The 15,896-nt window shown below is 38.0% G+C and overlaps 1 protein-coding gene across 3 annotated transcripts in view; it reads left to right on the top strand.

Moving 5' to 3' along the window:
- Window positions 1-15,896, top strand: part of SPAG16 (sperm associated antigen 16) — a 1,132,640-nt gene that overhangs the window by 702,858 nt on the left and 413,886 nt on the right. The gene's annotated exons all lie outside the window — the stretch shown is intronic.

The raw sequence follows: 15,896 nt of genomic DNA on the forward strand, positions 1-15,896 counted from the left end.
TTAGAGTTTTACAAAAGACAAGAAACACTTCTGACTCCAGGTAGTTTCTGGCCTCTGTCCATCCAATATTCCAGAGGCAAGGAATTAAAAAGCCTGTTTCCCTGCTTCACTGGAAAAAATAGGGGGAAATCACCAGGAGTATAAATGCAAATTAGTATTTCAATAAATTATACTACCATTGAGGAATAATCTCACACATTTACATCACCAGGAATACTGATGATGAAGAAATTAATTCCAAAATACAATTTTAAAGCAGATACCTACCTAATGGCTAAGTTCTGACAAAAAGTGTAAGTCTGATTTGTGCATTATGCATGTAACTATTTCAGAGGCATGGAAATTAAATCATATTTAAGATATATTTGATGTATTATATTTATTCAAAATAATAAAATTCCATAAAATCAGGACTGTCAGGAAAAGTCAGAATGTTGCCGCTGTACTCAGTTATAGAATAAAGGCAGATATATCTTATGCCATTGAATCACAGGTACTTAAAATAAGATAGTAAAGTAATGAGGAAGCTCTGCTACTAATGCTATTCTTCTTTTATTTATTTATTTACTTATTTTGAGATGGAATCTTGCCCTGTCACTCAGGCTGTCAGGCTGGAGTGCAATGACACGATCTCTGCTCACTGCAACCTCTACTTCTTGGGTTCCAGTGATTCTCCTGCCTCAGCCTCCCAAGTAGCTGGGATTACAGCCATGCACCACTGGGCCTGGCTAATTTTTTTGTGTCTTTGGTAGAGACGGGGTTTCACCATGTTGGCCAGGCTAGTCTCGAACTCCTGACCTCGTGATTTGCCCACCTCAGCCTCCCAAAGTACTGCGATTACAGGCGTGAACCACTGCGCCTGGCCGTACTAATGCTATTAGTCTAAGCTATTTGCCCTTTCTAGGTTTGCCTGCCTGGATTTTTTTTTTAAATAATTTTTCTTATATGTTGTATTCTTGTTAGATGGCTAGAAAGCTCTAGGGTCTGGAAAGAGGGACAACATCCTTTGGGTAAATGGAAAAGTTGAACTAATTGAGAAAAATAATCTGTTTAAATTATGCTTGCCATTTTTAGCATTTTCATTTTTAGGGACTACATTCATAAAAAACATATTCTGACTTACGAACTTCAAGCTAGGTTTAATTTTCTTCCTTTGATAGCTTCACATAACCTGAATACTTTCCCTCCCAATATTCCTCATCTTTCACCCTTGCTTACAGTTGTTATAGGATTTATTAAAGAGTAAGAAGAAAAGAAAATAATAGACATACCAGGGACTCAGGAATAAGACTATACAGAAAATTACATGCTGTTGGCCTTCCGATGTTGAACATGATTAAATGTGAAATATTGCCATAAAACTGTTTTTCAGCTCAGAAGGGTTAGGCCTACATAACAGAAAGAGGGAGACAATGAGGAACTAATTTTCCAAAAACAAATTTCTTATTTTACCATTTTGCATAAAGTCATTTCTGACATATCATAGCAGCAAAAACATTATAAATAAAGTCAAGAGTCATGTTGTGCACTCGATCTGCTGTGGCAAAACTGAAGGTCCCCCGTTAGTCCTAATATATTTTCTCACTTTCTTTTTACCAGTGACTTATATCCTCATTCAAACATTTAAAAATGCCCTTTTGCTGACATTTTAAAGAAAGGGTGTCCAATCTTTTGGCTTCCCTGGGCCACATTGAAAGAAGAATTGTCTTGGGCCACCCATAAAATACCTAATGGTAGCTGATGAGGTTTAAAAAAATCACCAATCTCATAATGTTTTTAAAAACTTTACTAATTTTTGTTGGACTACATTCAGAGTCATCCTGGGCTGCATGCAGCCCATGGGCCATGGGTTGGACAAGCTTGTTTTATAGCAACACAATGGAAAAATGGAACCCTTACATTGATACCATCAAGGATGGTAATCAAGGTGTACAAATTTAATGCTCTTAAGTAGCTTTCATTCCTAAGAGCAAGAGTGTGAATTAAAGTCAGAAGTGTCAGTTAACTAAATTATGCTGTTAGATGAGAAAATAAAAACTAAAATACTGGAAGTTTCTATAGTCTTTACAGGGCAATCAATTATTGTGCCCTTTTGGTTGATCATGCGATCCTATCTCTTTTAAGGTAATTAAAATCCACATGAATCTCAGCAAGTATATTTTTATGCAATAGATTCAAAATTTCAAGATGAATTCAAAGGGAAGGATACTGGATTGAGGGTTAAGTACTGGGAAGTGATATGGTTTGGCTCTGTGTCCCCACCCAAATCTCATCTTGAATTGTACTCACATAACTCCCATGTGTTGTGGGAGGACCAGGTGGGAGACAATTTGAATCATGGCAGCAGTTTCCCCCATACTATTCTCATGGTAGGGAGTAAGTCTCACGAGATCTGATGGTTTTATCAAGGGTTTCCACTTTTACACCTTCCTTATTTTATCTTGCTGCCTCCCAGTAAGAAGTGCCTTTCACCTCCCACCATGATTCTGAGGCCTCCCCAGCCACGCAGAACTGCAAGTCCAGTTAAACTTTTTTTCTTCCCAGTCTTGGGTGTGTCTTTATCAGCAGCATGAAAACAGACTGGTAGAGTAAACTGGTACCAGTAGAGTGGGATGTTGCTGAAAAGATACCTGAAAATATGGAAACAACTTGGAACTAGTTAACAGGCAGAGGCTGGAACAGATTGAAGACAGGAAAATGTTGGAAAGTTTGAAACTTCCTATAGACTCATTGGATGGCTTTGACAAAAAGCTTGGTAGTGATATGGACAATAAGGTCCAGGCTGAGGGGATCTCAGATGGATATGAGGAACTTGTTGGGAATTAGAGCAAAGGTGACTCTTGTTATGTTTTAGCAAAGAGACTGGTGGCACTTTGCCCTTGCCCTAGGGATTTGTGGAACTTTGAACTTGAGAGAGATGATTTAGGGTATCTGGTGCAAGAAATTTCTAAGCAGTAAAACATTCAGGAGGTGACTTGGGTGCTGTTAAAGGCATTCAGTTTTGTAAGGGAAGCAGAGCATGAAAATTCAGAAAATTTGCAGCCTGACAATGTGATAGAAAAGAAAAACCCATTTTCTGAGGAGAAATTCAAGCCAGCTGCAGAAATTTGCATAAGTAACAATAAGGGGAATATTAATCCCCAAGACAGTGGAGAAAATGTCTCCAGGGCATGTCTGAGGTCTTCATGGCAGCCCCTCCCATCACAGGCTAGGAGGTTTAGGAGAAAATGGTTTCATGTGCCTGGCCCAGAATCCCATGTTGTGTGTGGCCTAAGGACTTTTTGCTCTGCATCCCAGATGCTCCAGCCATGGCAGAAAGGGTCCAATGTAGAGCTTGGGCTGTGGCTTCAGAGGGTGCAAGCCGCAATCCTTGGCAGCTTCCACATGGTGTTGAGCCTGCAAGTACACAGAAGTCAAAAATTTGGGTTTGGGAACCTCTGCCTAGATTTCAGAACATGTATGGAAATGCTTGGATGTCCAGGAAGAAGTTTGCTGCAGGTGCAGGGTGCTCATGGAGAACCTCTGCTAGGGCAGTGTGGAAGGGAAATGTGCAGCTGGAGCCCCCACACAGAGTCCTTACTGGGGCACTGCCTAGTGGGGCTGTGAGAAGAGCGCCACCGTCCTCCAGACGCTAGAATTGTAGATCCACTGACAGCTTGCACTGTTTGCCTGGCAAAGTCACAGACACTCAATGCCAGCCCGTGAAAGCAGCTGGAAGAGAGGCTGTAACTTGCAAAGCCACATGGGTGGAGCTGCCCAAGACCATGGGAACCTACCTCTTGCATCAGCGTGATCTGGAGTCAAAGGAGATTATTTTTGAGCTTTAGCATTTGACTGCCTCACTGGATTTCAGACTTGCATGGACTCTGTAACCACTTTGTTTGTGCCAATTTCTCCCATTTGGAATGGCTGTATTTACCCAATACCTGTACCCCACTATATCTAGGAAGTAACTAGCTTGCTTTTGATTTTACAGGCTCATAAGTGGAAGTGACTTGCTTTGTCTCAGATGAGACTTTGGACTGTGGACTTTTGGGTTAATGCTGAAATGAGTTAAGACTTTGGGGGACTGTTGGGAAGACATAATTGGTTTTCAAATATGAGGACATGAGATTTGGAGGGGCCGGGGTGGAATGATATGGTTTGGCTCTGTGTCCCCACCTACATCTCATCTTGAATTGTACTCCTATAATTTCCACTTGTGGGAGGGACCCAGTGGGAGATCATTTGAATCATCAGAGTGGTTTCCCCCATACTGTTCTCATGGTAGTGAATAAATCTCACAAGATCTGATGGTTTTATCAGGGGTTTCCCATTTTGCATCTTCCTCATTTTCTCCTGCTGCCTTTCACCCCCCAGCCATTATTCTGAGGCCTTCCCCGTCATATGGAACTGCAAGTCCAATTAAACCTCTTTTTCTTCATAGTCTTGAGTATGTCTTTATCAGCAGTATGAAAACAGACTAATACAGGAAGTAATGGTGTCTCTTCAGAGAACACAAAGATTTGTATTTTCATTAAAAATAAGTATTTATTGAGTACCCATTTTGGGCTAGCTATGTACAACTGTTAAGTGATGGATTGTGACAGATAAGGCCAGAGTCCTCATGGAGTGTTTAACTCTACACAGGGCTGACAAATGTAAGAGAGAACAAGAACATAAATAAATAAATAAGTTAAATTCGGCTAGTGATTGGTGCTATAAAGGAAATAAACAGATGATGTGACCATGATAGGAGTTGTGGGTCCATTCAGGTTTCTAGCTCTTTATGGTCAGAATATACTGAGCTTTGAAGGCAAGCTCTGAGCCTGAGGAAACAGGTGGGTTAAATAGATTATCTCTTGGACAATCAAGCTCCTAGATACACCTAAGCATTTTCGCCTTCATTTCAGCCAGGCTTTCTCTCCTTTATTCTATCTTGCTGGGTTCTCTGCTCTCTAATAGCCAAACTACTAGAGCTAGAGATCTTGCCTTTGTGATTAGCTTTTCCTGTTCCCGATACCTGCTTTCTAAGATCTCTTTCAGGAGGTAGATATGGAAACGAAAACAGACATAAGATTTGAAACTATCATTGTGGCTATGTGTGAACATATTGCATTAAATTAATTGGTAGAAGTTTGAATAAATTATTTCAGAAGAGGTTTTTGAGTTTAGAGTATATGAGGTTATATTTCTTTATCAACTTACAGTTAACAATGAAGTTGTTCCCAATCATCTTTAAAGCTAATTTATTTCCTTTTATGTTTAAAGTTATTTGAAAGAAATATATGCTTCAAAACAATTCTATTGACCTTTTCTATATGTAAAAAAAAAAAAAAAAAAAAAAAAACACACACACACATTAAATGGTTACTAGATGGTTTTAAATCACGGAATTTTTAGAAGCTAAAAGTGATCTAAATGCAGAACATTAAAAAACAGCACTGTATGATTGAAGTTATGCGCTTTCATTATTTCTTACTCAGGTCTGGGGTTCAGGCACCTGAAGGACTGACTTTCGTAGTTCCACATCATAAGGCACAGGTTCTAAAGTATATATAACCGTTTTACTTAGTCTATTAATTTGCAGAAACCCAAACCAAGAGAATCACTCAACAATGTGACATTTCACTTTTAGCTCTTACTGTCCTTTGTAATATTGAGGGAAAATAATATTTTAAACTAGCTTAGACTATGGCACATACAGTACATACCTAGATGGTACAGATGACAGGCAACAAACCTAAACTCTGTAAAAAATCTCTGTAAATAACTCTTATATTTTACTCTGAAAGTAAAAGAAAATAAGAATGTAATGGTAAACTATTTCTTTATTAATACACAAATTCTTATTTTACATTTTAGAGTAAAATAAGAGTTTGTGCGTATGAGTCCGTTTTCATGCTGCTGATAAAGACATACCTGAGACTGGGCAATTTATAAAGAAAAAGAGGTTTAATGGACTCAAAATTCCATATGACTGGGGAGACTTCACAATTGTGGCAGAAGATGAAAGGCACGTCTTGCATGGTGGCAGACAAGAGAGAATGAGAGCCAAGCGAAAAGGGGTTTCCCCTTATAAAACCATCAGATGTCGTGAGACTTATTCACTACCTCTAAGAGAACAGTATGGGGGAAACTGCCTCCCTAATTCAATCGTCTCCCCCTGGGTCCCTTCACAAGATGTGGGAATTATGGGAACTCAAATTCAAGATGATATTTGGGTGGGGACACAGCCAAACCATATAGTTGTGTTTTAATAAAGAAAGAGTTTACTATTTCATCCTTAAGAATTGAGGCACTTACATATAGGCTCACATTCATTCTTATTCTTCTGAGTTTCAGTATCAAATGGGCTGGATTAAAAATAAATTTAAAAAGCAATAAATAAGGCAAGGGAAACTCAACACATGGATAAAATGATTAGATTTAGATGATAAATGGAATTGCTAGAGAAATATTTTAAAAATTAGTGTAATTATAAAAGGTAAATAAATTCTAGATAAACACTGTATTAGGGTTCTCCAGTGAAATAGAACCAGTAGGAGAGAGAGAGAGAGAGAGAGAGAGAGAGAGACAGATAGATAGATAGATGCAATTATGGAGGCAGGAAGTCCCATGATCTACTGTCTGCAAGCTGGAGGCACAGGAAAGCCAGTGGTATATTTCCAGTCCAAACCTGAAGGTCTGCGAACCAAGGCAGCCAGTGGTCTAAGTGCTGGTCCAAGTTCAAAGGCCTGAGAACCAGGAGCTCTGATATCCCACAGCAAGAGAATATGCCTGTCCCAGATTGAGCAAAGAGCAAACTCACCATTTTAGTTGTATTTATGCCCTCAATGGATTGAATGGTGCCTTCTTACATTGGTGAGGGACATCTCCTTTACTCAGTCTACTGATCCAAATGCTAATCTCTTCTAGAAACACCCTCATAGACACACCCAGCAATAACATTTTACCAACTATCTGGACATACTTATCCCGTTCAAGTTACACATAAAATTATCGCATTGAGAATATTAGGCTGGCCGGGTGCGGTGGCTCAAGCCTGTAATCCCAGCACTTTGGGAGGCCGAGACGGGCGGATCACGAGGTCAGGAGATCGAGACCATCCTGGCTAACACGGTGAAACCCCGTCTCTACTAAAAAAAAAAATACAAAAAGCTAGCCGGGCGAGGTGGCGGGCGCCTGTAGTCTCAGCTACTCGGGAGGCTGAGGCAGGAGAATGGCGTGAACCCGGGAGGCGGAGCTTGTGGTGAGCAGAGATCGTGCCACTGCACTCCAGCCTGGGCGACAGAGCGAGACTCCGTCTCAAAAAAAAAGAAAAAAAAAAAAAAGAGAGAATATTAGGCATCCAGAAGTGGTGTGCTTGCAAGCCCACTCTCAGAAAAATAAAGGCCTTGATATGTAGCATTTGACAGCTTCCATAGTGTAAATACCCTCACCATAACACATTTCCGGGGATCAACCTGAAGTTGCTGAATGTGGAGTTGAGAACCAATGTATACCATTTTCCCTTGTGAATCAGTACAAGTCAACTGTGGTGTAGCACTATATTAGACCAGTTAATATTTGTTTTATCTAAATTTAAAAATGTTTCTAATCCACAGAAATGGACTTATCTGACACTGTGGGAGATCGGTTAACATAAATTTAATTTGCTAGATAGTGGCCATTTCACCTGTAAGCAAATAGTGTCTATTTATTAAAGATAATTTCTATAAAATGTATATGTTTTCTGCCTATAGAGCATAATTTCATCAATTCTTGATGATATAAGGTCCTCAGTTGATATTAATCTTATGTGAACAATCAGGAAGGTGGTATAGTGGTTAAAAGAACATAATCTTAAACCAACTGTTTGGGATAAAATCCTGCCTCTACGATTGTGTAATATTGAGTATTACTCTGATTCTTTCTAGCTCAGTTTCCTTCTCTGTTAATTGGGGAAATTATAAGTGTTGTTAGTTCTTGTTATTCAAGACAGTTATATTCTATAAAGTCAACACAAACACTGAATTAGTAAATACTGGATTATTGTTTCAAAGGGAAATACAAGGTTAATTTCCTGGAAGCTGATTCATCAACCAGTCAATACATACATTGTTTTGTGTATGTTTCTATTTAAAGATAATTTATTTAATATATATTGTTGAATCATTAACATGGGCCACATAGACATGTTAATCTAGCACTATCACTTGTATTTGAACAAAGCTTATCTAACAAATGTATGTTCTCTCTAAGACACATCACAGCCTTTTTGCATTTAGGATCACTAGACAGCACTATAGCGCTACAGCCAAGGGCTATTTTAAATAGGGAAATTACCAACAGAAAAGCACAGAAGCATGAAAAACATGGCAATAAATAGAATGTTAAAGCGACCCTGTTTATAGTATGAGAGTTGAAACACAAAGGTAGAGCTTTGCCTAGTTTCAACACAACTGGGAACATGTACATCAGGTGACTCAAATTTTTCAAGCTTCTGCCCATGCCTGTGTCTACAAATGAGCAAAATGTGCTGTGAGTATAATTTGGGAGTTACTGTTGAAGAGCAACAAAGCTAGACACTAGTTAAAGTGGTAAGATCAGGTGGTAATCCATAATATACTGCTGCAGAAGGGAAGAGGGTCCAGTGTGACCTGAACTCAACTTAGATTTGTACAGGGGGGACTGGGCATTTTAAAGAGAAAATTGGGAAATAGGGAGAAAGATGAGCAGGGACTCAGTAGAGTCAGGGTAGCGAAAAATTATAAATTGTTGGTCAGTGTAAATGATTCAATCCTCCAGTAGAGACTGGGAGACAAGCTGTTCTTCCTGATACTTACATTGGAAAGGAATGCTTTCAGGTCCTCAATTGTAGAAGATACATAGGCATCTCAAAGGGATAAAGGAAGGATCCGCAATTGTAAGCCCTTTGTAGTAAATGCTCTAAAAAAGGTGTTCAGGGCTTATCAGGTGTGGGCTAGAATAGTCAATTCTTTTGGCAGCCATGAGCTTCCTCAGGCAGGATCTTAAATGGGGCTGGGGTCATCCTAGGGATGCAGGCTTGATCTAGTGCTTATTCAAGTCTTTTCATAGGAGGGTGGGAGAATTTCATGTGCACTGGCAGCCTGTGGATTTTACAGGCCAAGCATGAGACCTAGTCAAGGAGTTCCGAGGAGGAGCCTGGCTAGCATTTGATCAAAGAGAGAATCTTTGTCATTACAAATACGTTTTATTAAGTAGGCAAATTTGCAAATATGAAGTCACAAATAATGAGGGTCGACCGTATTTTCACATTGTTATTTAATATATGTAAATTGCTTAGAACACTAAGCACTCAATAAATGTCTGCTTAAATTGTAATGTAAAATGTAGGAAGTGTTGAGTTACAATGCTATTTGTTTTGATCTTTATCAGCCTGCCTCAGGTTGCTATTTTAATATTTGGTCTTCTTTTTGTTTTATATTTTCAGTTTTCCAGTTTACTGCCAAGCTTCCACTTTTTCTCAGTGTTAGTTTGTGGTACTCTCTGGCCTTTTAATCCCAGCCCTCCTGCACCCACTTTCTTTGCAAAAATGTTTCAGTTGACTATTTAACAAGGCTGAGTGAGGACTTGAAGGCACTCTGAGTTGCTAGCTCTATTATGATCATTTTATTTATTCACATTTTGCTTTTAGACCCAAGATCCTGCCTGTGTTCCAGGTAGTTGAGGTTGTTAGGAGTCTGCCTTTTATGTGCGGTGGATTTTTATGACCATCTGGGGACAATGTTCAATTTATTAGTATATTTTTTATCATTGAGGGTTTTGGCCAAGAACTTCTTTTGTTTAGGAGCTGTGACCTGGCCATGATCCAACCTGGGTGAGATGCTCAGACCACATGATTTTCATACAGACACAGATTGTGGTGAATCTTACGGTAGAGCTTGCGGCAGACTCCATGGTAGATTTTATTTAGATCTCACCCCTCCACTAAATATCCAACTGAATTTCATGACTACAAAGAAAGGAACTATCACATGATGAATTATTTTATATTATTTTTGGCAATATACACAAATATTTGCATTATAAAAATATTCTTGACTTTCGAAGTCAAAATTTGGGTGTCACTAGAGGACTTTGCCTGGCTAAGGTGCAAAATTCTTGTGGATTTTAAAAATAGCTTATATATAAACCTTTACAGAAAACTAGGAGATGAGGAAAATCCCTCGTGAAATTGGATGTTATGAATTGCAGTCTAGGGATTTAAATAGGTTTCACTTATGTTCATGTTGGATTTTTAGAATAGGTATTTCATGAAGAATTTTATTTCAGATAAGCTCATGATGGATTTTACGATTTTATTTTGGTTCAATTATATAAATACTATTTAAAATCCAGCTCTTACTAAGGGTTAATATGGTAATGAATTCTAGTATTCCCTTTCAAAACAAAGCTAGATATTTTTTACTCTTTTTTTTCATGTTCACTTAAAAAAATCTTGCTGCCGTCTTTATATCAATGTTTCATAATTCTATTAGCCACATTTTGTTGACCTGCATATTCCTGCAAGCCTGAATTTTAAGTTACAATTTTGTATTCAATATTAGTAGTATTAAAACAAACATATCAAAGGAAATAAAAACCCTAAAATTTAATGTTTCACAAAGGAACTCTAAGTGTTAAAACAATGTCCTTTTAGAGTTAGCATACGTATGGGAAATGCATTTTAAATAAAAATGTATCTGACCTGGAAGAGTAGACAAATCTGCTTTACAGCAAGTTGAAAGTGTAGAGAAATATTTATCATTCAGTTACCAGAATAACAAATTAAGGCAGCAAGGAAAGAAAAGGGAGGAGATGAAAAGAAATAAAGGAAAACCAAGAGGTAAGTTAAGAAAGAGCTATTGCTTGTGAACTTCTTCCTAAAAAATGATAGGGAAAAAAAAGAGATAAGAAACAGAAAATTGCATGCGACTTCAGTGTTTATGTTTTGATGGAAATGTACAAATCATTTTCATTCTTTGCAGTGCTGTCATGCTCCATCACTTTAGTCCATTTTCACCTTCCAAAGAAATTCTGAATGGGACTTCCTTCTCTGGCAGTTACTTAATCTTTCACAAGCCTGCTTTTGCAGCCTGTCTTCCAGGGATGCCCCACACCTTAAGACACTGACTCATGAGCAGATTTGTTACCCTCTGGAGCAGTACTTTCTTCCCTTGAGCTATCTGAAGACCTAGCTTTTCTACTTTGTTTGGGAAACTATGTGAGCTGTAATATATCACTGAAGAGTTGCTCCTCCCCCCTGCTCCCGTACCCCGCCACCATAAGTGAATATATAGTACTCCTGGATAATTTAATTGGGTGATAATGACAACAAAGTCTGAATATAAATTATGAATGTGTACAGTATTTTACCAATAGTGTATATCATATAATTGTAAGGACACTTATTACTAGATTATAAATTCTCTGTGTATATACATACGTTAGATTACCATTGTAATAACACAAATGTACTTATATTTATTATAATGTTGCATTTGGCCGGGCACTGTGGCTCACGCCTGTAATCTCAGCACTTTGGGAGGCCGAGGAGTGCGGATCACGAGGTCAGGAGATTGAAACCATCCTGGTCAACACAGTGAAACCCCGTCTCCACTAAAAAAAATACAAAAAATTACCCAGGTGTTGTGGCGGGTGCCTGTAGTCCTAGCTACTCGGGAGACTGAGGCAGGAGAATGGCGTGAACCCGGGAGGCGCATCTTGCAGTGAGCCAAGATTGTGCCACTGCACTCTAGCCTGGGTGACAGAGTGAGACTCTGTCAAAAAAAAAAAAAAGAAAAAAAGTTGCATTTGCTTAAAAATGCTAATAAAACTGCAAATAAAAAGAATTTTTAGTCTAATTCATAGAAGATTTGGTATATTAATATTTTTAAAGGTTACAGCATAATTCTTTACAGATTGAAATGCCTCAGTTAAAACAAAACAATATGGCCAGGGATGGTGGCTCATGCCTGCAATCCCAGGACTTTGGGAGGCCAAAGCTGGAGGAGTTCTTGAGGCCACAAGTTTGAGACCAGCCTGGACAATATAGCAAGACTCTATCTCTACAAAAAAAAAAAAAATGTGTGAAATTAAAAAGTTTGGTATACATTATTTTCATGAGCAAATGTTTCCATTTGTTGTCATTTCCATTTAATCTGAATTAACTTCTTTTCAGCCTTTCTTGTAGAAAACGTCTGCTGTCAATGGCGTTACCATATTTTATTTATCTAAAAGTGTTTTATTCTCGTTATTGAAGGAATTCTTGGCTGAATATTGAATTTTCAGCCCTCAAAAAAGTGAATGTGTCTCCATTATTTCTGTTAAAATGTCAGTTGCTGTTTGTATAATTGCTCTCTGCACATTATGTTTATCTGTGGCTGCTTTAGAGAATTTGTTTTATGTTTTGCTTTTGACAGTTTGACTATTATATACTTACGTGCATTCTTTCTGTTAATAAGCCTGTTTGGATTTTGCTGAGCTTTTTCAATCTTGATATGAATATTGATAGGAATGTTGATATGAAAAATATCAATGTTGATATTTTTCATTAAATTGGGGAACATTTTAGCCGTTATTTCTGCAAAAATATTTCTACCTTATCTCTCTCCCTCCTTCTCTTACCCCTCTCTGATAACACAGTTATACTTATGTTAGACTTTGTAATATTTTTCTACTGATTATTGAGACTGTAATCCATGGTTTTTCAATATTTTTATGTTCTTCAAATCAGATAATTTCTATTAATCTCTTCATTCTCACTACTTTTTTTTCCTTCAGTACCCAGTCTAATATTTTGCTCACCCAGTTCACTTTTTAATTTCACATATACTTATCCATTCTTGCATAGACCTCTTTTTTATGGTTTTCATTTACCTTCTGAGATTCTCTATCTGCACATCCATTATAACTATATGTTTCTTTAAATCTTTGAACAGAATAATAATACATCATTTGTAGTCTTGGTCTTTGATTTCCAGTGTTTGATTCAGAGTATGTTTCTGTTTTATGTATTTTTATTTTTCTTGTGTATGGCTTACATTTTTACCTCTTCACACATGTACATATGTAGCATTTTTAAAAAATCACATGCTGGGGTTGGGTGTGGTGGCTCATGCCTGTAATCCCAGCACTTTGGGAGGCCAAGGTGGCCTTGAGGTCAAGAGTTTGACACCAGCCTGGCCAACATGGTGAAACCCTGTCTCCACTAAAAATACAAAAATTAGCCTGCTGTGCTGGCACAGGACTGTAGCTCCAGCTACTCCAGAGGCTGTGGCAGGAGAATCGCTTGAACCTGGGAGGCAGAGGTTGCAGTGAGCCAAGATCATGCTACTGCACTCCAGCCTGGGCAACAGAGCAAGACTCCATCTCAAAAAAAAAAAAAAAAAAAATACATGCTGGATGTTGTTAATAACTAATTTGGAGAAATCTATATTAGATTGTCTCCTAGAAAAGGTAGTGAGTTCTGTTGTAATGAGCAGTTTAATTATGGGAAGATCAGTTTTTCTCTTTCAGGTATGGTTTTATTCATTGGTAATAGAACTGAACTTTTGTTTTGAACTTAGTTTATAAACCTTACCCTTACTCCTATAGTGGAGCCTTTCTTGAATCTCCAAGTGAGAGTCTAAGGTATGCAGTAAATTCTTTCCACTTCACCCAGGATTAAACTCTAGAGTATTCTTTCTAGCAGTAGCTAATCTCTGGTATTATTGTTCAGCTCTCAACTATAGAGCAGGAAATCTCTGCTAGACTTTGTGGAATTTTACTCTATAAAAATGCCATCTAGACCTTCGCCCAAAATTCATGGTGAATCCTCACACAAACTGCTGTCATTCCCAGCTCAGCTCCCTTTTGTCAGCTACCCTACACTCCAAATTTTAAGCAACTCAGAAGCCTAGACTTTTCTCACTGCTTCTCAACTCAGTGAAACTTCAGTTCTACTGGGCTCTATTTCTGTATTTGATAGTAAAGAGTTCATCCAAGCAGAAAGTCATGGAGGTTACAGAGCTCATTTTGAATTTTTCCTTCTCTTAAAGATTATAGTCCTGTGCTATGTGTTTAGTTCAATGCCAGTAAAAACTTACTTTAGATAATGTGTGTAATTTTACAGTTGCTTATTGTAAAAGAAGTACAGAAACTGGTTACTTTATCATAGTTGGAAGCATAAATCCTAACAAGCCATTTTTATCGTTAGATAAAAGAGATAAAGCAAATTGCCATAAGTCAGGCAGAATGGGGATTGTGAGGGAGGCAGGCGCATTCAGAGTTAAAATAGAGCCTGTGACGTTAGGGGTATTGCAACATACTACATCTGTACTTGAAAGTAAAGTAAGAAAATGGAGAAGAGATAAACTTCAGGGATCAGGTCAACAGCACATGAGGTGAAAAGATTTTGTGGGAGACAACAAATCTGAATGGAAGTCAGTGGCTTTCTCTCCTTCTGCCAATTAATTTTCCCATTTTCCCACCTTTTGCCATTAATCTTTAGAAAATAGCCATCCCCCAATAGCTGTCTTCATAAGTCAAAATAAAAAGAAACCAATCAGATTTTATAAAGAATGGCAAAAATTGAAGAGTTCATGAATAAAACCCCAAATTGCAGTGAAGAACGTGCAGTGCATAAAGGAATCACCTAAGTAAAGATATGAAATCAATAATTCAGACAAAACACTCTATTTGCAAAGAAATTACTGAAATGCTATATTTTAAATTGTTTTATATATTAAAACGTCAAAAGAGTTAAAATATTTTATTATGATTTATAAGATAATAGATGCAAATGAAAAGCAGACTGAGAAAGATCAGGAAACAAGTGAGCTAGAAAACAGAAATAGGCCGGGCGCGGTGGCACAAGCCTGTAATCCCAGCACTTTGGGAGGCCGAGACGGGCGGATCACAAGGTCAGGAGATCGAGACCATCCTGGCTAACCCGGTGAAACCCCGTCTCTACTAAAAAATACAAAAAAACTAGCTGGGCGCGGTGGCGGGCGCCTGTAGTCCCAGCTACTTGGGAGGCTGAGGCAGGAGAATGGCGTGAACCTGGGAGGCGGAGCTTGCAGTGAGCTGAGATCCGGCCACTGCACTCCAGCCTGGGCGACAGAGCGAGACTCCGTCTCAAAAAAAAAAAAAAAAAAAAAAAAGAAAACAGAAATAAAAGCTTTTGATTGCCCTCCCCCTACCCAACACACAAGTAGAATAAACATAATTGAGAGTTATAAAGAACAGATATTAAAAATGAAAAAAATAAGGATTGTAGAGAAAATGTTAAATGTAAAGGCAAATTAGACAAAAAAGAACATAATGTTTCTAAACAAAATAAATGGACTAAATTGAAGAGAAAGAAAAAAAAAGACACGGGGAAGGACAAAAAAGAACATAGTGTTTCTAAACAAAATAAATGGGCTAAATTGAAGAGAAAGAAAAAAAAAGACACAGGGGAAGAAACTTTCCTGGAATAATAAAAGTCTAGGAATAATAGCTGGGGCTTTCTATTAGGGTATGCTGTGCTAAAATTTCTGAACTTCAGTATTTGGGAAAGAAACTGTAAGGGCTCTTGGGCATAAACAGCAAACAAGCCCTAAAAAAGGTTGAGTGGGAATAATTGGAGAGATTGGACTGACCTCAGACTTTGCAGTACTCTAACAGTGAACCGTTTCTCCACAAACATTTGAGGAGGTCAGGTGGCCCAAGAAATTATAATCAGTGAAAACTGCTGTTGAAGTACTGAATAATCATTAAACTGTCTAAAAGTATGGATGCAGAGGATTAAACATATATTAAACACTAGGAAGATGGGGAAGGAGGGACACTGAATTTGAGCTTTGTGATTACAGATCAAAATATGTTATGATTTTTGATATTCTAAATTTAACAATAATATTTTTTAAATTTCAGAGGTGAGTAAAAAG

The sequence above is a fragment of the Theropithecus gelada genome, chromosome 12 (genome assembly GCF_003255815.1).
Source record: "Theropithecus gelada isolate Dixy chromosome 12, Tgel_1.0, whole genome shotgun sequence".
Lineage (NCBI taxonomy): Eukaryota > Metazoa > Chordata > Mammalia > Primates > Cercopithecidae > Theropithecus > Theropithecus gelada.